General features: G+C 36.7%; 1 long non-coding RNA gene across 1 annotated transcript in view; it reads right to left on the bottom strand.

Moving 5' to 3' along the window:
* The window catches only part of LOC136292328 (uncharacterized), a 62,947-nt gene that overhangs the window by 23,281 nt on the left and 14,119 nt on the right, over positions 1-25,547 (bottom strand). The window contains exon 3 of the long non-coding RNA XR_010721887.1: positions 11,090-11,297. This is a non-coding gene — a long non-coding RNA (uncharacterized lncRNA). The remainder of the gene's footprint in view (positions 1-11,089; positions 11,298-25,547) is intronic.

The following is a 25,547-nucleotide window of genomic DNA, read 5'->3' as shown; positions in this document are numbered from 1 at the left end:
TCTAAAATTGTTCTTTTTAAAATAAAGAACAAAGCATTATTATTAACACATCAGTTCCATTTTCCATTTTCGACTTACATTACAGCTTAGAGAGCTCTCTTTCTAATTATTGAAATAGTTAATAACATAATCTTGTTTAAGCTTGTTAATACATGTTTTAAAAGCACGATTTCACTGAAGCACATACAAGTCACAAATTTAAATTTAAGGTGGTATCTCTGTGGAAACTGTAGTCAAAGAAGTTGAACTTTGTTCCTGACATTTCTGTGCTGCCCCTAAACTGAGGCAACTCTGAGCTCCCTCCCACTACAGATCATACCTTCCATTTAGCTGGTAAAATCTACCTTATTATACCACTAAAATGGCCAGAAACAAATGCCCATTTATTTAAATTTTATATGGAAATGGTTCTTTTCCTTTGAAAAAATCACTTTTGTGGTGTTCCTCTCTCCATAGATCAGATATATGCAGTTATTCTTTTCCAAGGTAAACATTTAGGTTTACTTAGTACATGAAAACATAATTTTTTAATGTAGTTTCAATTAAATTTAAGGAGCTGTCCAGACCTTTGGAAAGCTAAGTTCTGTGACAGAACTCTCATCATGAATTTTAATGTTATTATTTGAATTTTAATACAGTGCCAAAGCAAAAAAGCTGTTTCCCCTCTTAAAAAATTGTAGCAGACATTTAGAAATATTTTTATTCAAATATGGCAGGGTTGGGGGGTCGTTTGTTTGCTTTTGTTCTTTTAACTCCTTCCCTGCAAAGACTTTAAAACTTCATAAAATTACTTGTGCAAAATTGCTGCCCATTTCCTTCTGTCAGTAATTTCTCTTGATGTCAAAACAAAATCAATATTTATTCTTTATTATAAATTTCAGAAACAACAGGGATATTGTGGTTATTATTCTGAAAACCATAAATGGAAAAAACTCCAAGAATATGAAGTAGAAATTGAACAGAGAGCTTCCAGATACACAGTCAAAAGGGGAGTTTTAACATACAATAATTATTACAAATGCTATTTTTTGGATAAAACTTCATGTATGGTATTTATCTAGTTCCTTTTTCTATTAAATAAGTCTCAGTTAAACTTACAAACAAATGTGATGTAGCCCTGTCTGCTCAGTCATGAACTATGGATATGAACTATCCATAAATAAAAATATTTTATCCCAAAAAATATTTATAAATAACCTATACATTACAGGCAAAAATATATCAAATCGCTTTTAAAGGTTTGGAAATATTTTTCAGGTCTTTAAGGAAGATCTGAAACAGATTCTTTTAATCTGAATTTTTTTCATTGCTAACTACTTGAGAGCCTTAAGAAAGAACAAACTCCCCACAAAGATTCAACAATGCAAATTAATATTTTTAATGATTGTAACTGTATCTACATCCACATGTTTTGTTAATTATTATGTACAGTATTCAATTTTTAAAAAGGCTGTGTTCTAGCTGCAGTCAGTCATAAGATAATATTATAACTTTCAAAAAGCTTCTTACATAAATTAACTTTTAAAAAAAATGTTCAAATAATTTCCTACTAATAATTTGAGAGTAAAAAGTCTGCTTCAATAGAAGGAGTATTTGTGAATTATGATCGAATTTACTTTTTTTTTCTGCTTCTCTATAGAAAAATCAATGACAATTTTTGAAAGAGGAAAAAACATAACTTTTTAACAGAAATGTATTCAGTAAGGATGAGTAACAATTCTAACAATTTTGTCCTAAAGATATATGAATTATTATGATATAAAGGAATTCATGGGATAGTGATGAACCTCAAACTGCCTTATGCTTACTGTTTGCCCTTCTCGAAGTATTTTCTTTTTGTACAAACTTTAAGTTTTAATCCTACCAATTATTTTTCTTCAAGTTATCTCTGATTGCTATTTGAAAAATGTATTTACTAAACTACAAATTTATACTCACAAATACAAGTAATTTTTAATGCTTGAAAGACTAAATTTGTATATTTTGTTAAAACAAGTTCTTTTTTGATGCAAAGATATCCCTATTTTATTTTCTAATGCTAACATTAAAATGTCAATTCTTAGGTAACTAAATTTTAGATTCAGCAGCTAGATTTAATTGTTTTAATTGTCAAATCATATTTCTCCCTTTATTCTTCAAGGGCAGGGCTTTATTTCTTTTGCATCCTGTATATATTAATGGAAAATCTAAAACATCTAAGTCCTATAAATCACCTAAAAACAGTAGATAAATAAGGCTGAATACTTTTTATGAAATTTTCAGCCAATAGGCTACCAATAGCTATCTCCCAAAAGCTCTTTTTAACAGTATTTGCTAGTCCTTGTTTGCCTAGATTTTAATCTAAAATTTTTGTTACTTTGATTTTAAACAAACAGTGAAGTTTTATTATTTAGTAGAATACTGAAGAGTTAGTAAATTCTATTTAAAAAGCTGACATGAAATTCAGCTTTCTTTGAAGGCAAATGGAATTTTACCATTCATTTCAGGAGTGCAGGATTAATCCAGAAGAATTTAAAATCCAATTGTCTCCTAACTTTTACCATATGAATTCAGCAACAATTAGGTATGTTTATTCTTTGGACATATTTGATAATTTGAATATTTTTTATTACTGTTAGGAAGTAAGTCCAGCAAAAGGAAAAAAAAATTAGCTGGTTTTTAGCTAATGTATACAATATTCCCACTTCAGCTTTTTTGTCTCTATATAAAGGTATAAAACACTGTTCTAAATATATTTCACAAATACTTGTATTTATATCTATATTAGATAACTGAGCTTATTTTGTTTTATATTTAGCTACATGCTACGTTCTACTTTGGCTATTATGAGTCTAACTTCCCAGAATATAAGAAAATATCTTCCCTGAAAATTATTTCTGAACTGGATATCATTTAGTATAAATATTCACTTTTTAAAAAAGCTGCTCACTGAAATTATCTGGCTGGTGCCTGCAGCTCTGAAATGTTTTCCCTAACTTTTAATCTTTTCTAATTTTTAATTTCCTTCACGTCCAAATTTTTGACAATTAGGAGGACCTGTCTCTGTATGTCAATATTTCACAATATGTAATATATTCAAATAAAAGCTGTATAAAGCTCAAGACTTTTTTTTTTTTTTTCCCTGAAAGAAGCAATTTCAGGCAATACATTTAAAGGCAGTAGATATTTTGCCTAAATTAACTATGGAGGTCAAGAGACTTGCATGAAATTTCTCTTCATATGAAAGTATGGATTTATGATTCTGTGAAAATTATGTTTGTGGTAGCCAGTATGTTACCAAAGCAGCTTTGGAAGATTATACAGTTACCTTCTCTGAATGTCCTGGCTACTTCTGGTCCTCCCTCATCTGGAAGAAAAAGCTGGTTCCAAAGTTAAATTTGCAAATTATTGTTACAAATCATATCACCAATTTTTTTACTTTAAAAACTCTAGTACTGTGTAAAATTTTGCTTATTTAGTTAAAGATTCAAGCTGCTTGTCTTGGAGATTTTAATTTTCATAGAACTGAATATAGCAGATCCCAAACATCCAAGGAAAGAAACGCAAACAAAACTACAGCTAAAGGGTTTTTTACTTGTTTTTTAATTCATTTGGAGTACTTAATGTTGTTTGATGTATAATGCACTTGAAAACATGCAATTAAAAGTTTTAAATTTTACTTTTGATTTACTGCTTTCAAAACTTAGCTCTAAAAGCCAGGTACCAAAAGAGGAATCATTGCAGCATTATCAATTGGAGATTTTGCTGTGGCCATATTATGTTAACTGGCACTCCTGGGAAAAATTCTGATCCACAGAAATGTTCCTATTGAGTTCCTTGATACTATTTTCACGAATATGCACGAATATCACTAGAGGTTGTAGGATTTAGCCTCTAAATAGCCAGCAGAAATTCCTTACTTTTTTCAGTAATGAACAGAAAACATGTTCAGTCCTATGTTGATCAAAGCTATTTTACAGGACAAAACTATTTTGGAACTAACTGTTTTAATCCAGCCCCCAGGATTTATAAATTCCTTCAGTAAGCAGTGCAATTTAGTCATATGTAGAACTGCCTCTGGACCCCAGCAGAGCGAGGTGCAGTGACAAAGCAGGACGCCTGTGAGCCCCCAGGCTGGTGTGGTCCCAGGCACACAAGTCCTGTATGCTCAGGACTCAGGGCACCAGTAACAGCTGGCATGAGAGCTGGCTTCCAATCCACAAACCTACAGGTGTCAAATAGTGAGGGCAATGGAAAAGCATGGGAGGCTAGTGAAGATCAGGACTTTGTGATGCATGCTTTATGATTAGTATTTCTGGAAAGATTAGTACTTCTACCTATTTTACCTGTGACCTTGATGCCTCTAGTCTATTTGCTGTTAAGTCATAAGCTTCACTTCTCCTCCCACAAAGAAGAAAGCTTGCAAGAAATTTTCCCAGCAAATACAGAAAGTGTGAACCGGGAGCAGAGAGGAAGAACTGGTGAAAACCCCTATATATTATCCAAAACCAGGAGTTAAATCAGGATGGTCTGTTAAAGAGTTACCAAATGAACCAGCAAAGCTCTCCACTGCTAGTTCTTTGAATTGCTGGAGTTGAAGCAAGTCTTTGAGAAGGTGCTGGGCAGGGAAGGGTTAACATTTTTTTGGAATGGAGTGACACTGATGGCTCTATTTGTGGTGACAAAGATAGTTATGGGCCTGATGGAACAAAATCGTGAGCACTTGAAGCAGAGCAAGGGCTTGAAACTACACAAGGCACAGCAGACTACACCTCGTGTCATTTTGAAAAGCTGTTGCCAAAAATAAAGCTTTGATAACTTTTCCATTCAGAATTACCCCTTTTTGAGCCAAAAACTGTCTTACTATATTAAAACAGAACATCTAAAATTTTAGTCTAGATATGTAACAAGCTTTTATTTAAGCAAGATGTGAAACTATTTAAAATGTAATTTGTAAGTTGTCCTATTTTAAACTTCTAAAAAGAATTTTAAAATGCATTGCAAATAAATACAAATTAGGGCTATTCAGGTGGTTCTGAATATTTTCTTAATTGTAAATAAGGCAAGTTCAAGTTCAGAGCCCATCAATCATTAATAAGGACAATTATTTCAACTAGAAAATGGACTTCTATACAGGTAAGGTAACTATTACAAGGTATGAAAAGAGTTAGTCCCCTTAAAAAAAGTACCTGCTCCACAGGTACTATGAGCCATAGAGTTGCTGATTTTATGCTTTATTAGCCCTTTCACAATAGATCACGATATTTTAGTGCTTTCCTAGAAAACTGTCACACACACCCCCCCCCCCCCCCGCAACCCTTTACATGTACTCGCTTCCAAAGGGTTAACCAAACACCTTAATCCCAGATTTTGATTTTTTTAAAGGTCTATAACTGAACTGGAATCTAATGGTCACAGTTTGGTCTGTTGCCAGTGGAAGGGCTCTTCTGTATAGCTCTCCCACTGACTGCAGTCTCAGGTACGTCGTCATCTTTGCTGTGCTCTTGCACCCTCAGCAGCACAACCCAGCCATGAAAGTGACCAACCCAAGGCGACAGATGGGTAAGCAAAGACTAAGAGCTATCTTCTGAGAAGTTAAAATATTCTGCATTAGGCAGAAAATAACATTTTTATTACACTTTTTTCACTAAAGACGACAGCCATTAACCAGTTTTCAAAAACCAACTGAACCCTCAACACGAAGGACTTGTGCAACATCTTCATGGGATCTGATCACAAAAGCAGCTTGGGGCACAATCTGATGAAATCCCCTGAGGTCAGCAAGTATTCTGTGATTAGCCTCCAGTGGTGTTAACTCTTTACAGCAGGTTTTTTGGCACACATCTTACAGAGAAGTGACTGCAAAACACTTCCCACTCCTAGCACATGCATTCAGTTCCCTACATATAAATTTACTCTGTGAAACTGGAGTTAGGTGGTACATGCCACTGACCCATGGCAGAAAACTTCCAGACATTTTGAGAGGAAAGATCTCCACATTTTACTGAAGCCAAAGTTACTGATCCGAACATCTGCAGCTGCAATAGGTTTAGCAATTTCTCTCGTGTGCCAGTAAGAATTCAGATCCACTGCATGTGCTTCAGTCAGTGAAATCCTGGCAAACTACCTGTATGAGTTACAGAGTAGGACTTCAGTCTGCCTGGGAAAGCATCATGACCTCCTAGGACTGGAGCACAGAAATCTGCAATAGCACTATGAGAGGCAGTAAGATGGACCTTCATTTTCAGATTTTGGGGGCTGAAATGTGGGTTTAAAACGTTTAAACTTTAGTTTAAATAACTGTTTAAAATGTTATCACCTAACACTGTGAAGTCACTCTGTGCCAAGGGCCAACATGCCACCTACACAGAGTCCCAGTCCAAGCCAGTGGACTGTTGTCTGTCCGCACTCTGCAGAAGAATAAGTTTTCCCCTGGTTACAATAAACGACAGATGTTTGCAAAATCTTGTAACTTTTTTTTTACTTTATTGCATTCAAATATCTTTTTCTTAAACTTATCTCAAACAGTTTTTTTTTTCCATACACACTCTTTCTTTCAAAAAAGGCAAAAAAACATTTTGCATGTATAATATATTTTCTCCAATTTTTTTTATTAGGAAAGAGAAGATTTTACTAGCAGAAATTTTTCATATTATTTACTTTTTAGTCAGCATCTTGATACTAGTGCTTAAGGAAATGCTTAGCTGTCGAATTATATGCAATTTAGGTATTTATTTACAAAAGCTGTATCACAAAACCTGCACTTTTCCCCTTTCTAGCAGAATTCCCCCAGAGCCAGCCCCTCTGAACCCCCCCAAAACAACAACTTCACTGGTTGCAGGTGTACCATACTTTGCATCTGTTGTTAAAGAGGTGGGGGGGAAGCATGACAATGCCTCATCATTAAAGCCATACAGAGAAGACCTGCTCACCTCAGTGTCAGTCCCCACTGTGAAACACGTGGTTTTCTCTCATGGTAAGAGAAAACCTATTTTTTAAAATGGATCTGACAGGTATTTTTACATTGCTTTTCCCAAAAAGCAATGCTAAGGTAAATATTTTGGTTAAAGTATTTGTTTTAAGTAGGTTCTTTACCTTTGTTACTACTAGCACACGGAATTGCTGGAGAAGCAGTTTTCACAAGTTCACTTGCACCTCACAGCCTCAAATATCTGAGTGTTGGTGTACTCTGGTCATGTTGAACACTGAAGCTGGACTGGCCAGCTTACTCCTCTGCCTCCCTGAGTTCCCAGGCTCCACATAGCCCAGGGCAGCAAACTCCAAGTCACTAAAATGGCCTTCTGATACTACTTTTTACAAATCATTGAAACAGTTCTAACTAATCTTCATTGCAAATTTAAAATTTGAATCTCTTTTAATCAAGACAGTTGGATCTATTTTTAATCATTTTGTTGTTGTTTATCATGATCTATTTCACCCTGTTTGTTCTTAATCAAACATCCCTTCCATATATTAACAAATCGTAAGCCTACAGTGAGATGTGGCCCTATGGATTTTAATGCACATATTGAAAACACTGCAAACCAGGTTTGTAAGTTCAAAAAGAAAAAATGGCCTTCTTTGACAGAGACTGTGTCAAGTGAGCTAAACACCAAAATACTGTTCAGTCTGAAAGAAAAACATATTTCCTACTGCAGTTAGGAGATACACATTAAGGGTGCGTTATTCTAAAAGTGATAAAAGGGTTTCAAAGAGAAAGACGTTCCTTCCTCTTTTCTGTCAGTTTAAGTCTTGAATGATTCCAGTGAAGTGACTGAGGTTACTCAGTCTTTATATCTCTGTAACCGAAGGTCACTTACCAATACATCTCCTGGATAGTTTAATTGACAGACACGTCTTCTGCTATTTGGTTCAAAGTTTCTGTACCTCTGCTGTAGCCAAAAATATATTAATTGGGAACAAAATGCCTCCAAATTGGTCAAAGTCCTTCTGTCCCAGAAAGCATTGAAGAGCTATTATCAATGATTCTCTATATCCTTCCAATGAGTATTGATAATTATCTCCTTCCCAGCTCCCCAGATAGATACAGTGGATGGGATCTCCTGTGTTGATGAGTAAAGCCTTCCTATTTTGGACAACCTTGCTATCTAAACCCTTCCATTAATTAATCAAAATCCATAGTTAATTTGCTTGCCTGTTTCTATCACTCCTGTAAGAAAACTTTTCCAGAAGCCTACACCTGTCTTGACTAAAGCCCTCCCCTAATTTTGAGCTTAAATATTAGGGTCACAAATTGAAAGTACAAATTAGGAAAAATCAATAAAATCTCCAAAATACAGATGTACCCTTCTGTCTCAGGACATTATTAATGGGCAACTAAGTAAAATTACGTTGTGAGGAATGACTGCAGAAATGCCCCTTGCTCCAGCATACATTTCCTACTTTGATGTTTTCCAAGCCACACTGACGTCATCCACCTGGAGTCCTGCCTAGACTGACACACGCAGTTTCTACTGTCGTCAGTGAGAATTCCCATTGTGTATCAGGGCCTCTGTACAGCCCTGTAGTTTTGATACTGCCAGTCACGGTACCACTGGAAGTATGGGCACACTTCTCGTTGCCTGGTACGTGCCAGAACTCTCTTCTGACTCTAAAGCTGGGATGTTTGGGGTTGGGATTCAAAGAGGGGACAAATCTCCAAACATCTGCACCATAGATGACATATTGATACCACTGCAGAGTTACTCTTAAAAGAGCAGGATGAAATCTGGTATTGAACAAACTGAACAAATGTATTGGGGTGCTCCAAAACGCCATATAGCACCGTAACTTTCTCCAAGTAATAGTTACTTATCACATAGCCAGTAATGCCTTTTTCTTATAAAATTCCTTAGATATATCTAGGCCTCACTACAGAAATCCAAAGGCATTGGTATGAACCCCAGTATAAAAAAAGGGAAGAAAAAAGCACTGGTGTGGCCTTGCACTGTACTGTTTTCTGAACACAGAAAAGCAGTATGGCTCTCTGTGGTGCTGGTAGGAAATATATAAGCCTTGATCCATTTCAATCAATTAGATAAATGTATCTATCTCTTGCTATACCAACCAGAATATACAAACCTTTCTGACACAGATCAGAGACATCAGTGACAAGGAACAAGCCATACCATTCAGAAATCAGATATTTAATGGCCACTAATCCTATCATAATAATTACAAAATAACGTCATGATGAGCCAGAGTAAACAAAATATATGAACAAAAATGGCAAGGAAAAAATGCAATTAGAGTCTTGGGCTTGCTCCAACTCCCTTTTGCTGTGGGAGTTCTGATAGACTATTACCCCTATGTAATTAGAGGTTTAGGCTTAATACAGTTCCCGTTTCCTTTGGGAGAATTGGGATAGGCCCCTATGCCCTAATTTTCTGCTATCTTGCCCCTGGTATACTCAGCTCTGTATAAGCACCTGTTTCACCATGCTGGTACTCTGTATGATATTAGGGAACCACATTTCAAGACTCAAATAAGAAAATAGTGCAAAATAAATCATCAATACCTCTTTTGCACTCACTTTGCATGGGCATAAATTATTAAATGAAGCTATTAAAAAAAAAGTCTTTATTTTTATTCAAGGTGCTGGAGACTGAAATATTTTTATTTCTGTTGCCATAAAAAAAAAAAATCCTGGTTCTTTGGAAAACTATGTGAAATGCTCCCACTTCAGGAAGGTTATTTCACTTAACAAATTAAGTAGACAGAACAACTGATGAATATAATCTCTCACTTTGGCTCACCAGACAGCTCAAAGTGCCTGTAAAACATTTAGTAGGGATGCAATGTCCAAACTTGGCATCAGAAATCTAAAGTTTTGTATTTCTAAGCATAAAGCAAAAACAAACAAAAGAAAAAAAACACAAACTCTTAAACCAGTCCTGGCCTTTCCCTAAGAAACAAAGGCCAGCTTTCTCAGTGTTGTAATTTTGCTTTATGTGTGTGTGTGTGTGAATGAGAGAAAACAGAATTAGTTTTGTGCAAGAATATGGACATAATTAAATTAAAATATCTTTAACATTGGCAATCATTACTAACCCTGATCTTGTCACAAGCACTCAGTGGTCAGCATTCTGTACACTAAGAATATACTAAAAGTCTGCAAACTAGTAAAAGTAAACTTCCCTTGTATACAGACTTCTGCACAGAGTTATTCACCTATCCAGATCAGACCAAAGCAGGTTAACCACATCTTCATGAATGCATGCATACATACATATATTATGGACAAACATTGGTCCTGACTAGGACATGTAGAACTCAAATGAATTCAAATATGTGCATTGACAAACACAGCTAAATAAGTATTGTTATGACTTACACTGCCTTGGATGAACTGGTAAAATGGATTGGATGCATGTCCAGACAGACACACAGAAAAATAAACACAAAACACTTTATCAACATGCAGACACACATGGAGAGGACACACAGAGTTACACACAGAGAGCATATACATCATGTTGGCCTTTGCATCCTGGCTACATATCCCCACATTGCTGTTTGTCTGACCAAATCAGCCTGGAAATTTATTTGAGCTTGAATCATCTTTCTTTTTCCTCATAGAGAGGCCATATACATATAATAGATCAAAGCTACTGATTCCAATAAATGCATGCACACTTCAGTGTGTACATACCACCACTTACACACATTCCAGAGAGAAATCCCTATTTTCCAGGACAAAAATCAGCTATTTTCCTGTCAGGCTCTTTCTCTGTATAAGAGAACTGGTGTCCAGCAGTAAGTGGGAAGGGAGAAGCAAAAATATCAGCTATTAAATAATAACTACTTGGATTACATTTATAGAGATCATTTATCCCCACTTTACTTCTTAAAGTTTTATTTCAAAGTATGTCTTTCCATCTACAGCCTTGTCATGAAATATCTGACTTGGAAATCTAAGCATGGACGAGCAGAAATAATGAATCCTGTGGTTAGTACACATAAATTTGACCTAAAGGAACTGCGCAACTATCTTTCCTCTTGATACTGATACAGGGCCATACATGCATGTATCTCAATACAGGTAAAAATATTTAAAAACATTGGTTCCTGAGAAGCTAATATGCTTCCCAGGAACTAATCCCAAACATACCTTAGGTGGCATGAAGAAAAGGGAGGAATAGAGTAGAGATCCTTGAGCCATGCAAAGGCTTTCTACAAGAAGACAGCCAGTAGTTGCTCTTTGGTGCCACGTAGTCCTTGCCATTTTATTTTATCATCCTTTTCAATCTGTTATTGTGGACATTACACTGGTAGATCTCCTTTGAAAAGACTTGCAGAAGAAATCTGTCCTGAGGAATCTGCAGAAAAAGACAGTACCTGAATAGCAACATTAACTGAGTTGGTGTAACGATTTTGAGAATAGAGACATCCTGGGAGTCAATGCAGAGATGAGGAGAATGAAAGGAAAGGACAAAGCAAGGAAAACAAGTTAGAGGAGCCAAGTTAAATTCTTCAGAAAGCAAGACTTATGGTAAAGATTGAGGTTAACAATGCTGCTTCTCCTCATGCTGGCATAGAGGCCACATAAACATATTTTTCTCTGCAAGACATTGGAGCACCTATTGAAGGTCTCCTATGAAAAGGATTTTGTAATAGAAGACTGGTACCACTAAGGAGGTTATAAGCATTCCTGTCCTTATAATTACTAGCCAACACTACAACTGTTGTGGATGCTCTTGGAAAACTGCAGTTATTCTCACTGTGGTAGGATTGTACAGTCCCGCAACAACTGGCTGACTCTGAAGGATAAACCCAGTCAGAGAAAGAGCATGATGGGTGTAGTTATGGCACTCAGTTTTGACAGTAAGTATTAACTGAGGGCTCACCATGTGTTATTGACAAAGCCACATCATAGAACTCTTTGGTGGTTTCTCATTTGTTAAACAGGGAAAAAAAGTTTTAGGCTTTTGTTGGAGCTTTTTTATTACTTTTTCTTTTTCCCCATTTAAATGGGATTATTCCTCAATTAACCTTAGTAAAATGTTCAGGGATCTCCAGGCTAGCAGCACTACATAAGTAACAAGAAACAGGCAGCAGGTGCTTTAGTATTGTAAAAGATAAATGCCCACACACAATTCACTGTCTAGCTCACAGTTTACACTAGTAAGTCTGTGTATGGGCTGGTACTCAGAGCTGTCAGTCAGTATCAGTAGTCAATATAGATGCATACTGTCCTCTCAGATGTATAAGCCAGATTTCTTCTAACTTTCTTTACCATCAGTTATTAAAACCTGGTGCTTAAAGGAAAATACTTGTAAAAACAGGAAAGTTTTAAGGATGTAAATGATAAATCAACATTTTAATTGTATGTATGGGTATTAAAACACATGTCCATGTGCAAATAAAAAGAAAACCTGACTGCCAACAAACAAGGTTGTTGATAGTTTTAATAATTTTAACAGAGCTTTTAAATATTGGACTTTTCCAGCAGGATACACTGGTGTGATGTACTGTCTGATATGCCCTTGGCCAGAATTATCCTTACAGACATGCAGTTCACACACGTTATGCAGTGTGTGCTATAAGCTAATTATTTTCTTGGCTGCAGCCCACCCTCTAAGCCTGGGCATTTCAGTATAGCAGGAATTCCTGTACATATGTTATTTGCAAAGCATCACAAGATCCTTTGGGCTGAATGTGCACTGACAGCTGTACGCAGAAGGAGAAATATATAACAGAAGGGTTATATTTCTGCAGCATTTGATTGGCTAAAAGGTGCTAATCTCAGAGATAGACTTTAGTCTTCTTGAGCTGTAAAATAATTGCATGTACGTATGTGTGGCAGTACATGTTACAACACTTATATAGTTTAAGTTTTGGTGTTGGAACTCCCTCACAAAATTTCTAGGTAAAATTATAAAGAAGATACAGGGTGGAATGGATTGTAAAGCATAATTGTTATAGTGCTTGGTTTGGGGAGTCTTTGAAATCCCCTAAAGAAAACAGGGAGACAGCTGTGCAGGATGTTGTTCTCAAGAAGGGCTCAACAAAATCCTGAGGCATCACTGAAGATGCAAAGAGTTTTTCAGTCTTGGTCATGGCATTTAAAAAGCAGATGAGCTAAACAAGTCAAGGAATTACATTTCTGTAAAAACTGAAGTCTTTCTAAGGTCCCTAAATTGTAGTTATATATTTTTGATGCTTCTTGAAAATATGTACATGCTCCTAATTTCAATCCTATTAACTTAGCAGTAAGGAAATTTGCATCAATATCTTCCTGTCTAGGTAATTTAATTCCCCATTTAAAAATAAATTCAAATTAGCAACAATAAAAGAAAACACAAAAACTCTGCTGAAATCAAGTAGTTACCATAAACAACTCCCCCAGACCAATCAGGCATTGTGCAAAGTTATTGTTTCTTGAGGAAAGAAATCCTGAGAAAGGGGGCCAGCCCCTGTTCTCAGAAAAACCTCTGCTGTAAATTCCCATTGGCTGAAAGGAGAGTGGGGCAAAAGAGAGGGATAACAGGGCAAGGTGCACTAACACATGCTGTGAGGGGAGAAGGGCTACAACAACAGGTGGAATATTTCAGGCCAGCAGCGCTGATGTTACCAGAGTTGCTGGGAATGCTTTATTCAGTCTCCTCACTGAACACTTTAGAAAAGAAGAAGCTGAATTGAATCGTGACAGGCTTAAAGACACATGACTGCCTCAAAGCACAAATTTCTTAACAATTCCAGTAATCACTTTGTAGTAAGTTTTGTCATTCTTTTCAGTCTCTGACTTTCAGGTCATCATCTGCTTTCTGCATTGCAGTACAGGTCACCAATTTACAATGAAAAAAACTAATTTTCTAGTACTTGTTAGTTCTCTTTTCTTAATTATTGTGTACTAGAAGAGCCCTGATTTTGTTTTGGATAACAAATCATTCAGAGGAAAGCTGAAATCCAAAAATATAAACAAAAACATTGTATATTTCAAGAAGAAGTTCAACAAAATATCTCTACTTCAACTGTTTTATTTCTAAAGAAAATCTTAAACTATCAAATTATAATGGAGGATACTGTTTTGACTATGGTAAGGTAGTCATTGTATACTTGAGAATCAGAAAAAATTTTAGTAACATATGAAACTATTTTAGTAATATAGTGCTTTAGGAACTCAATCTTAATTAGAAAATTGTAAAAAATAAACAATTGTGTCAGGAAATTATATTACCCCCACTCACAACTCCCCAAGCCAGAAAACAAACACATGAAGAGCTCTCTGTCTATACATGATGGGATCTGTTGGCCAGCCACTACTGAAATGAGGCTGAAATTGCATGAATAACCTCGTAAGTAAGACATTTGAATTAGCTATGCCAGCTAAGCTACCAATCTGAAATCAGTCCATGCATATATGGACCACAAGTTGAAAGCACTATTCATGTATCCTGCATGAAATTAATCTGTCAGTAGATTTGGACAATCATGTCCCATGTCTACATCACAAAAATATACCCTGAAAAATGATCTTTTTTTCTTGGGAGTTTCACCAAAGACATAAAAGGAAAAAGGAGACACAGGAAACAAACCTCCTTTGGACCTCTAAGGCATGTCACAGAGGAGCAGCATGGGAGAACTGATTCTCAGGGCCAATGAGAAGGGAACAATGCAGGAATGGGCCCTCATAAATCTTGTAACTGCAGCAGATCATAAATCACAAGCTATACGCTGTTCTGGATCTACCTGTGGTCTGCAGAGGACTTTAAACTAAGGACTGCCAATAACCGCATTTCCAAATGTGTACTAATCCCTAATGCTCATGTGTAACAGCCTTCAGAAGTGAATTCTGGTTCAAAGTTCAAATTGCAATCATTTTTTTTTAACATATCCAAGTATAAAAATTTGAATTTTTATTTAAAAAAATCCCATCAAGCTGCAAATTTCAGATCTGGACCAAGCCACTCATATAGCCACTCACTGGTTTTATTCAAATGGTGCCACAGTTCTGGGGTTACACTTCTGCTCTTTGGGGAACTGGGGGGTCTGTACATCTAGACAGACGTCCCAATAAGAAATATGAGAAGTTCAGAAATATCAGTCAGAGGGTAGCTAAATATTTGTAAGTGGAGTTGTGTGTTTTGGGTTGTTAGCTGGCAAGATATTTCCCTGCAATGCTTTTAAGAGATTTATCTTCTTTTTTTTTCAAAATGTCAATGAGCAGATATATTTTTCACAATTATTGAGTGAGTAATTGCCAACATACTTCTGCCCATGAGATTGCTCACAAGCTACTCACTAAAATGACTGTTTTGTGTATTTTAGGAATTTACCACGCATAGATTGGTATTTATAGGGGGTTGTTGGTCACCCCAATCACCTGACATCTGTTTTTTATACCCTTGGTTGGTAAACTTATAACCCATCAAAGGCTTCCTTAAGAGCTGCACATAGACTTCCAGTTCAGGCATTCATATGGATACAGAAATGCATCATTGCATGTGACAGTTTTTCTACAGAATATCATCTAATGAATGTTTGTGGAAAGTGAAGGAATTGCCTCAATTACCATCAAAACAAATAGTTATATTCAAACAAAAGTTCAAATTTTTTTTCAACAGTCATCAGTTTTTATGTACTAACCTCCATTGACAGAATACATTTCCAGATTTTACAGATGAATAGAACATTTGTTAAAACTACTCTAAAATTCTTAGTTTAGAACATAATAATTCCAGTGCTGTGTATCCACAGAAGCCCTAAATATACAGCATAAGAAATACCCATGAATATTACTTAATACCATTTGAAATGTACCACAACTGGGGTCCATCTGCCTTGTGCATGCCCACCTTCAAGGGTGTGTTTGTTAATCTTAAAGCATTCCAAACTCAATGCCATACCTTCTAACCTCCCCACAGGTTTCCCATTGATTTAATCATATAGTGACATCCAGACTAGTGGAGGATCCTCCACAAAAATAAAGCACAGCTTTCTGAATAGTTTCCAAACAACAAAATCCAGTTCACTTGGCTAACTCATTGAAATAAGCAGACTAGCTCACATGAGTTAAGCAAACAGCCTTTGTCCCACAGAATATATCACTCAACTATCAGTCTATCAGAATGCCTCAGAATAGCAAAAATACCCAAGATATTTTGTTTACTTATCCAAGATAATCTCTAGGAATAGATACACTCATTTGAGAACATAGACACAACCTTAATAGACTACAATGAATCTTCATGTCCCTGTATCGTCACTGATTTGCCCAGGATATATCATCATTTAATTAAAATATTGTCATTAATTTCAGATTTTGACCGTAGATTTGTAAAATATCATTAACAAGAAATTTAAAGTCTTCTCAGTTAACAAAATAATCACCAGAAAGAGACCTCTCCTCCTTGGCTAACAGTGAGCCTCCTAGACCACAGCCAACAAATGGTCTGACTCAGTGAGCAGAAGCCTGGTTAACATGCCTGGCCAAATTCAACCAGAGCTTGCATCAGGCTACAGAAGATGATACAGAATGAAGATGTATCTTGAAAGATTATACTGCCACAAAAGAATTCTGGTGATCTTCTGAAGAGCCTAAAAGGGATCAAAATAATCTGAATGTTCAAATCAAAAACTTTTGACCAAGTGCATTCTTTCAGTAGGACCTGAACTGCAGAGTGTCTGTGGATCGTGGCAGCAAACTACAAGTCATAAAAAAGTATACCTGAGAAGGCATTAAGCAATTAATTGTCTGCCTTCAATACCCTGGGGCTTTAGCAAGGGTTTTATAATAGATAAAGTCCTTTGTGGTGGCATTAGAGTTTCTGGCAACAGTGGCACAGCAACTGTGGTGAACGTGACACAGGAATAAAAACAGCAATGCCTTTCTGGCCTTATTGGTCACTCTCCCAGTGCACATCCTTGCTGCCCTACTACATTACAAAAGAAGCTGACATTTGTTAATTAAAACAAATAATATTTATAGAATCCCTTTCCCTATCCTTGGGGAAATACAAATTCAAACACAAGCAAATACAATCACAACAGCAAACTATTAAACAGCTGAAAATAGTAAGCCATTCCAGCATTAATCAGAATAAAATCTCAGGTTGGAGTGAGAAGACAAAGGGATTGACAAAGAGAAGGAACTGCAGCCCTTGTAAAAAGGATCAACCCTTCCATCTCATTGCTGTGGCAAAGGCACCCACAATTCACCTGCAAGTCTGCTGGCTACACCTTCTCTGAAACATTAATTGGTGCCAGGGACACTACTGTTGGCACCTCTTCTCCAGTTTCTCGAAGAACCCTGGCATAGCTAAGGCCAGAACCAAACAGCACACTCCCAAACAGCTCCTGGGTGAGGACTGAAAGATACCACGAGCCAGAGACGGCGTTCAAGAAACATTCAGCATATGGCTGTCCTGTCTTGGGAGATCAAGACAGTTTAGTAGTATGGATACTGGATGTTTTGTGCCAGTTGACCTCAGTGCCAGAGAATGGTCCAGGATACATATCATTTACTAGCACGGACACAGCCAGTGATGTGAGCCTTCAAGACACATGGTGCCAGGTCTGAGGTGTCTCTCAGTGAGCTGCCAGTTTCTTTTTCTTTAAGGATTTTAAAGCTATATGCCTAGGATTTGAAAGAATGCAGGGTGATAGGTGTATGCTCTGTGGCAACTCTAATGCCCTAGATGGCTTTTGAAAATAACTGTATTCTAGTAGTTCCTTTCTCTGCTGACCTGATAACATCAGCACAGCTCCCAGACTGCGAATGTTTCATGGCTTGGCACCACAAGCAGCCAAAACCCTGTGTATACAACTAGTAAAGACAGTGATACAGTTCTGGGGAAGCTGGGGATGGGGTGGTAAAAAGAGTTTCAGAAAATGTGTTTTCTGTGCCCTTGTTGGCAACCAGAAGTGTTCCAAATTTTACTGTATCCCACCATTACAAGCAGGCTTCTTCCCCCTCTTCCAAAAATCCTTGATGGTGAGAAGAGCCTCTGTCCCTAGAAGGCCTAACAAAACTAAGGTGGCTAGAGGCCATTGCTGAGTGACTTTGGGTACTCTCTTTCTGCAGCACTGACTAAGCCAGGGAAAAAGATGTAGAAATGAAGATAGGATCAGGGTGAGCTATGTACCACTAGGATTTACTGATCATCACTGTAAAGAAATCATTAATAAGCAATATACATTTAAGATATAATTTCCATCCACTGGAGCAAAAAAGCATCCAGACAGGACAAGAGGAAATTTTTTCCAAGGCTGAAACTTCTCTGATTTTAGCCAAGAGCAGACCCTCTGTAAGAGCAAGCACATGTGAAAGCATACAAAAGCACAAGCAAGGCACAAGCTCTCCCTGGCCATGGGGACAGGCCACCATAACCAAGTCAGTATCCAGTTTCTGAATTTCTGAAACAGTATATGGAAAATACGAAGTTTGGTTTATTCTGATTTATTCATGATAAAACACATCCAAATAATCGTGCCCATTTGTAGGCACCTTATTTGAATGTTTGCATGAGATAAAGAAATGCATACTGTGCTTTATTATTAACTAGGCTGTTTTACACATATATATCCACATGGGTTCCTGTTCCTTATAGCTTGTACTTTGCAAGTGTATTTGATAGAAGAAGATGGAAGAGAATGCAACAATTCATGTTGAAAAGACAAATAAGTCTCTGCAAGTAACCATGTTGGTCAAAAAAGTGGTACTTTGCTGCTCTGCCAGCAAGGACAAAGAAAGAAGAGTTATCCATGAGCTATTATCAAAAGTATGACTTCCATGACCCTTTATGGAGAGTCACAGTAGACATCAGACCTCCTGCCCAGGGAAGTACCTCTCTATTATAATGGTATAGCCATAACACACTACAAATATTTATTCTAAAGCAAAGATGACAGTGGTTGAGTTAGTTCTAACGAGACTAGCAATTTCTGTAATATTTAACCACTGATGAACCTGCTTTGGGTTTTTGGAATATCTTTTGTTCCTGTGATGCCGCTACTTTTTTCAAGGTGGGAAAAACTCTGCAGTGAGATCAAAGTTATTATGAGAGACATTCTCAACAACAAGCAGCGGACTAGGAAGGAAACTTTAAGCCAAAGCAGCAAGTATGACTGCCAAATCTTGTAGGGATTGACTAGGGAGTGAGGTAAGGCCTGAAAAAGATGGCAGCCACACAAACTCCATGATGGACCACCACCATGTCATGCAGTATAAAACTAGCAGGCAGCAAGTACAATTTCCATTACCTAGCATCCAAACCCACGTCTAATTTAATGACTAACAAAAGCCTGTGCTAGGAGTTTTTAAGAAGGAACAGGAAAAGAAAAACAATGAGCTCATGCCTTCTGACCTTGCTTGTTTTTAGTTTGGTTTCCTATGGCAACAAGGCTTGTGATCATGCTGTGTGTGTGCATGTGTGTGTACGTGTGCATGGACAAGACAGACAGAAAGGGTGGTCAATAACTTCTGAATGCACTGGTAGTTTATAGTCAGTCCTGGCACTTAAATACAGGTCTCAATGGTAATTGAGTTCCTGCAGGTTTTGTGGAATCAAGTGGCCAGCAAGACTTACAGAGACATGTAAATATTCCAGGTTGGACAAAAAGGCTGCACTGTGACTCCATGTCTTATTAGGAACTGGAGAATCCACACAGGAGAGGGCAGCTATGAATGGTCCAACTGCAGGAAAAGCATCCATTAAAATTTACAGCAAGGCATGAAACAAAGCCAGGAAATCAACTTTTTCAGGTCTGGTGCTACTGTACATAAGACATTCAGGCAACAATCTTTTTCCTATTTTCCCTCATGAAAAGTATAGGGACATGCCCATTGCTGGTCTTCAGGAACCTAATCCTAATTAACAACAAAGAGAAAAGTACTTTCAATTTGGAATTTTTTTTAAAAGATTGTGGAATGTCAATAGTCTCATAAATAAAGGATCTTGCAGCACAAGTAAGAATCAAAGATTTGATGACTGCCTGCTAAAACAAAGGGCCAAGAAACATCATAGGCAGCTAGGCTGGGTCCTCTAAAGACTTCTGAGAAAAAAAAACAAGTGTTGACTCTTGTTGATATTGTTAAGTGTCTGCCAGATAAATGGTTAAGTGTGTGGTTTGGGAAGACCCACCAGAGCCTTTCCACTTATCCTCATATACAGCCTTCTGACACAACAGGCTGCCTTCTTTCTTCTTCTCAAGAATTTTAAAAAACAGAGAGAAACCAAATCACTGTTCCAGACAGGACCCTTCAGAAACTATCAGAAACCAAGATATTATCAGACGGCATCACCAAGCTACACTCATAAAAGAAGTGAAGGAGAATAAATGTCTGTATGCCAATCTCCCCAAACTGGTAACCAGCTGCCTAGGATCAGTCTACCCAAAAATGTGCTTGCTTGTTTGAAGCCTCCATTTTGCTGAAATATGGTTCATGTTAATGCTACATACCATTAGAAAAAGAGTAAAAAGGGAGAAAAAGATGTCTGTCTAGGTTTATACTGGAAAGCTGGGGGACCCTGGAGGAGGACCTGGACATCGTGCTTACTAATGCTCTATTTGCATCACAGAACCTAGCAATTCATTTGGGTTAGTCATATTTACAGGACAGAGCAGCAAAGCCATTACATAGCAGTTTGAAAAGGGAATGATGGCCAGTATTTCTGTCACTCATTTTAGCAGTCTTCTGTACTATGAAGTTCTACATGTGAGTAAATTCCCTCTGCTCTGTAAAAGCCAAAATTGCCATTGTCATTTCTATGTACTATGCAATAGCTATCGTGTTTAACTCCAAAGAGACTGCTCTCTATGCCTGATGAAATCATCTCACTATACATTGACAGATCAATTTGGGATCCTCTGATCTGGAAGTCACTCCAGAGTCATCTGAAAATAGTCTTTTTGGTTTGGTTCCAAGTCAGACGTGAGATGTTAAAATCTTCCCTCTCAATGTCATCAGGCAATATATGAGTATATCTAAGGGCAGAATTTGACTCTCATAGTTTTTCTTAATTTCACTACTGCAAAACCAGTATTTTTTTAACTTAATTACCATTTCCTAGGTAGATATATTTGTCATATTTGCAAACATGGCTTCTAAAACACTGATTTTCTTGCTTCCTTATTTACCATTGACTATATTCTCAGATCCCTTTTCTCTCATTGCAGAGGCTTATTATTACATTATAAATATTCTCCAAGTTGTGAAATACTCTTTTTATGTACCCCTGTCCTTCTGCTTTTACACCATACCCCTCACATCTACAACTGATATCACATTAAATTAAGTATGAACAGTACCAAGAACCAAGCAAGAAACTTTTTCTTAGGCGGTTTTTAATTTGTGGCTGCAATTTGGAAGGGGTGTGGTGAATGGGGAAAAAAGGCCTAACTAATCAAAACAAATTTCTTAGTGAAAAAATACAGCAGTTGTAACAACTTATATATAAAACCCAAAGCACTGTTAATGTGATAGCATCTTTTAAAAGCCTTTTGATCCTCACAAATTTTAGAAACTGATTCCTTTTTTTTTTTTTTTTTGCAAATTTGTCAACCAGGTATCATAAGATGGGAAGATTTTTAGATGTTTGAACGTTACCTAAAATTTAACTAAATCAGGACCAAAAGTTTCAACAATTACAATGGTTAGATTTGATTAAGATATCAGGTATTTAGGTTAACTTTATCTTATGGCATCAAATCAGGCAAACAGCTTCATTTGTGTTACCTGTCCCAAATAGTCCATCTCATTAAATATACTGTCATTTTTCTGGATGATCCTGACAAGCACGTGTAATTAAAAATAAAACTTGGTATCTGTAGCCCTTCCCAAGCCTGCAAACACATACTTGTTTGAGGAGCCCTGCTGGCTTAGACAACTCACAAAATTAGACTTACTCATACGTACAGAAGTGTTTATAGCCTCAGACCTGAATGCCCAAGCCTGCAAGAAAGACTAACCCAAATACTGACTGCTCAAAACAAAAAAACTTTAGTACAGAGTATTTAGTGTTTTGGGCAATGAAGGGAAAGTTACAGAGGGGAAATTCTCATTTGAAAGGTAAGATATTTCTAAGGAAAATATTAGTACTATATGTAGAAACAGAGGATTAGAATTCTACAGAAATTAAAAACTATTTAATATACTGTCCAGAAAAAACAGCAAGTAAAATATCAAATAAAAAGCAACAATTCGGATGGTCAGCAATAAGTGACAAGTAAATAAATTGTTAATCAGTAGTTTAAATGGAGGGGAGAATAAAAATCCAGCCTTTGCTCTCAAGAGCAAAATTTTTTTGTATTTTTAATTTCAGAATTAAAGAGAAAAATATAACTATTACCATTGAGTAAATACCAAAGGAGAATTAACATTTATTTTTAATATTCATATTTATTTAATAACATGTATATTAACAGATGAGAGTGATAAAATGGCAGTATGCTGCTCTGACAATTTTTTTTTCCTGATCCATGCCTGTTTAACATTTAGTTTCCACTACTACTACTACTACAATGGAATTATTTTCCTTCCTATTTGAGGTCACATTCATATTAAAAAAAATCATCCTAAACCTGATTTTTTAGTTATAAAGATGCAGAGGAACTTTTGTTTACACATGACTGAGCCAAAACCTGCTTTCTTTCTGTATCTGAATTGTCCATATGAAACCAATGGGCTAGGTGCTGCTTACATGTCATAGCAGCAGATTCATGGGATGGAGCAATATGGATTTGACTGTACCCTAAACATGCAATTAGTTTTTGTTTTACTAGCCGTAGCAGTCATCATGCTCTTTATATATCAATAGCCCCCTGACTAGCTGTAGAAAGAACAACAGAGTAAAGGTTTACATTTTTTGTTTGCTTGTTTATTCTCAGCTTCATTATAAATTTGGATTTTTTAATTTTTTTTTTTTAATGCAAAGGAATAATACTCAAGGCTAATTTTTAATGCAAGTTTCTGCTCTTGCCACTCAGATAAATCCTTTCATTTACTGGAAACAAGACCATGGTAAACCTATAAAAAGTGAGTTACATTCAGCCTTGACACACATGGGCTTGGAAACTGTATCATGCCTAACACACACACTTATCTTTCACCCCCCTACAAAACATTGTCTTGCTTCAATGTAGGACCCTTGAGTAAACAAAGTAAAACTTTCATTACAGCTTACTTATACTAGGCAAATGTGCTTCTAAAGCTACTTAAAAACATCTTCAAGGTTTCCATTATAACACTACCTAACTTTAAAAAAAAAATAAAACAAAGCTGTTAAAATATTCCTTCAAATAAGAAGTCAAGCCTGCATGTTCATGCATCCAGAACTTTTAATTTCAAGACGAGCCTCCAAGTACTTTGGCTATTTTTTTTGATGTTTAACTTTTCTTTTTAGCATATAGTTTGCTTCATTTTGGTTCATCCTCACTAGACAAATTAGCTCAATTCTTGACACAGCAGGCACTGAGGCTGGCTGCTGGCACAACTGACCAGTACTGGCCACCACAGCTCCAAGGGACATCACGCGTTACACACCTGCCTGTTTACAGGACTAAAATCCTCCAAAGTTAAAAGCTATTTGGGACAAAAGATCAGGCCCAAATATACTCCATTCTTCTTTTGAGCCAGATTTTCTAACAGGCTGGGTTTCTGTTGCTGCAGGGCAGTGTGCAGACCAGCGGAGCACTGTCTGGTGGCAGAGCCACAGGTGGCCCCAGCAGGATGGTGCATGTCCCCTCTCCTGCCCACTCACCCAGTCTGACATGCTGCCACAGCCTCACGTGTCTGCTGCACTAAGGGAGTGGGGGACTGACTTCACATATGGGTTTCACCCTAGGCTGATGCTTAGATGAACAAATGCTCACATTTCATTGTGCTCTATTAGCACTATTTGCATTGTTCAGAATGCCCTTAGATCCAAAATCTTCTATTCACTCCACTGAGTTTCTGTTACTCAAATTCCATACTGTTGAGGGCTGCTAGAAATTATAGACAACAAGCTGACTTGTTTCCTTCTCGACACCTTTTCCCAAAACTCCATTAGACCTAACTGCGGTTACCTTTTGGATACCAGAAAGCAGTACCTCATTTATTCTTAAAGCTGATAAAGAAAAAAGTGCTGTATAGTTTGGGGACCATCTATACAGTTAGAAAACAATTGCCTAAAATTTCAAACTTACTTGTCTGAGGTTAGGTTCCTTAACCAGGCAACAGGAAAGGCAAGCCAGTACAAAAAAGCATTGTAAATCAAAGAACAATTATTTACTGTAATACATTACACACAGATACTACAGCCAGCTACGAAAGAAAAACACTATTCTTAGTTCTGTAATTAAGCAAGTGGACCTGGTTAAGAAAATGTGGATAAGGAAGTTAGCAGGTATTGGCCCATATTTGCTTTAACACCATGGAGTGGGGCAAAAAAAAAAAAAATCTCTTCTGATTTGTTAGACACTTCAGATACATGTTCTGAACTTCTCACTCCCTGTGCCAGAGACATTACCGTCTGCTTCCAAATAAAAACCATGACATGAAGTGATCACCAAAATAATTTTGACCTTGAAGTACAAATTAAAATGGAAAAAAACAGCAAAAATTAATCTGCCATTTCCCCCCTTGAAGGTTAGATGATAGCTATCCCCGAGATATATATATAAAAAAAAAACAAAACAAAACAAAAAATAACAACCACAAAAAAACCCAAAAAACTTGCACATAAGGAGGAGACCACAGCAACACAACTCCCATGTGCTACCTCATGGACATGTGCCTACCCAACACATGCACAAAACCACAGTAAAACTACACAAAACATGGATTTTTTTCTATATGATGATACATGAATAAAATTTACACAGCTACACATGCACACACACAAATCCTGACAGCTGTTACCCTCATATAAACAAGGCTTCTGAAAGGACTGATACAATTCCTACTCAGTTAAAAAACAGCCCTTAATTTCACTGGGATTTTGATCCGATTTGGTTAAACTCACTAAGGATTAGGTATGTACTTTATAGACAGGTATGATCAAACACATTTTCAAAGCAACTGTTTGTGAAATCCCTCTCCAGCATAGCTGTTTCCCTGTATAGGAGAACTATACTGCAGTTTCATGAACAAATTAAGATTCTATGATTCTAACCAAATGCCTTAAAAACAAACTACTTAAGGACAGATTAATTTGATTCAATTTGTTATTTTAAGTTGCTATATTTTTTCCTGTATTTTTAATGCACATATGCCTACATACATGCACGTATACCTAGTCCTCCACATACAGAGTTCTATTCTACCAGTTCAAATCAATACAAGAAATTCCTCTAAAAGGAATGAACCAAAAGACTGTTTTAGTTAATAAGAATGAATGACCATTATTTAACTGAGAAAATGTTAGCTAAAATTTTACCTATGGAGTATGGAGAGTATAGGGGGACATGCTTATGTGGTATCAGTGGCTTACATGAGTGTTAGGCAATGTGGGGGCAGGGAGCAGACAGACTGTGGACTTTTATACATCAGAACACCCAAATTGATCTGAAAAGAAAGAATAAAGATGAAATGCAATGTTACTTTATGCAGAACAATGTTTTGTTCAATTTCAACCTCATCAGAA

The sequence above is a fragment of the Chamaea fasciata genome, unplaced genomic scaffold (genome assembly GCF_029207755.1).
Source record: "Chamaea fasciata isolate MVZ Bird 193981 ecotype frontalis unplaced genomic scaffold, bChaFas1.0.hap1 SCAF_7, whole genome shotgun sequence".
Lineage (NCBI taxonomy): Eukaryota > Metazoa > Chordata > Aves > Passeriformes > Sylviidae > Chamaea > Chamaea fasciata.
Note: the sequence above shows the minus strand (reverse complement) of the source record. Positions and strands in the feature narration are given on the sequence as shown.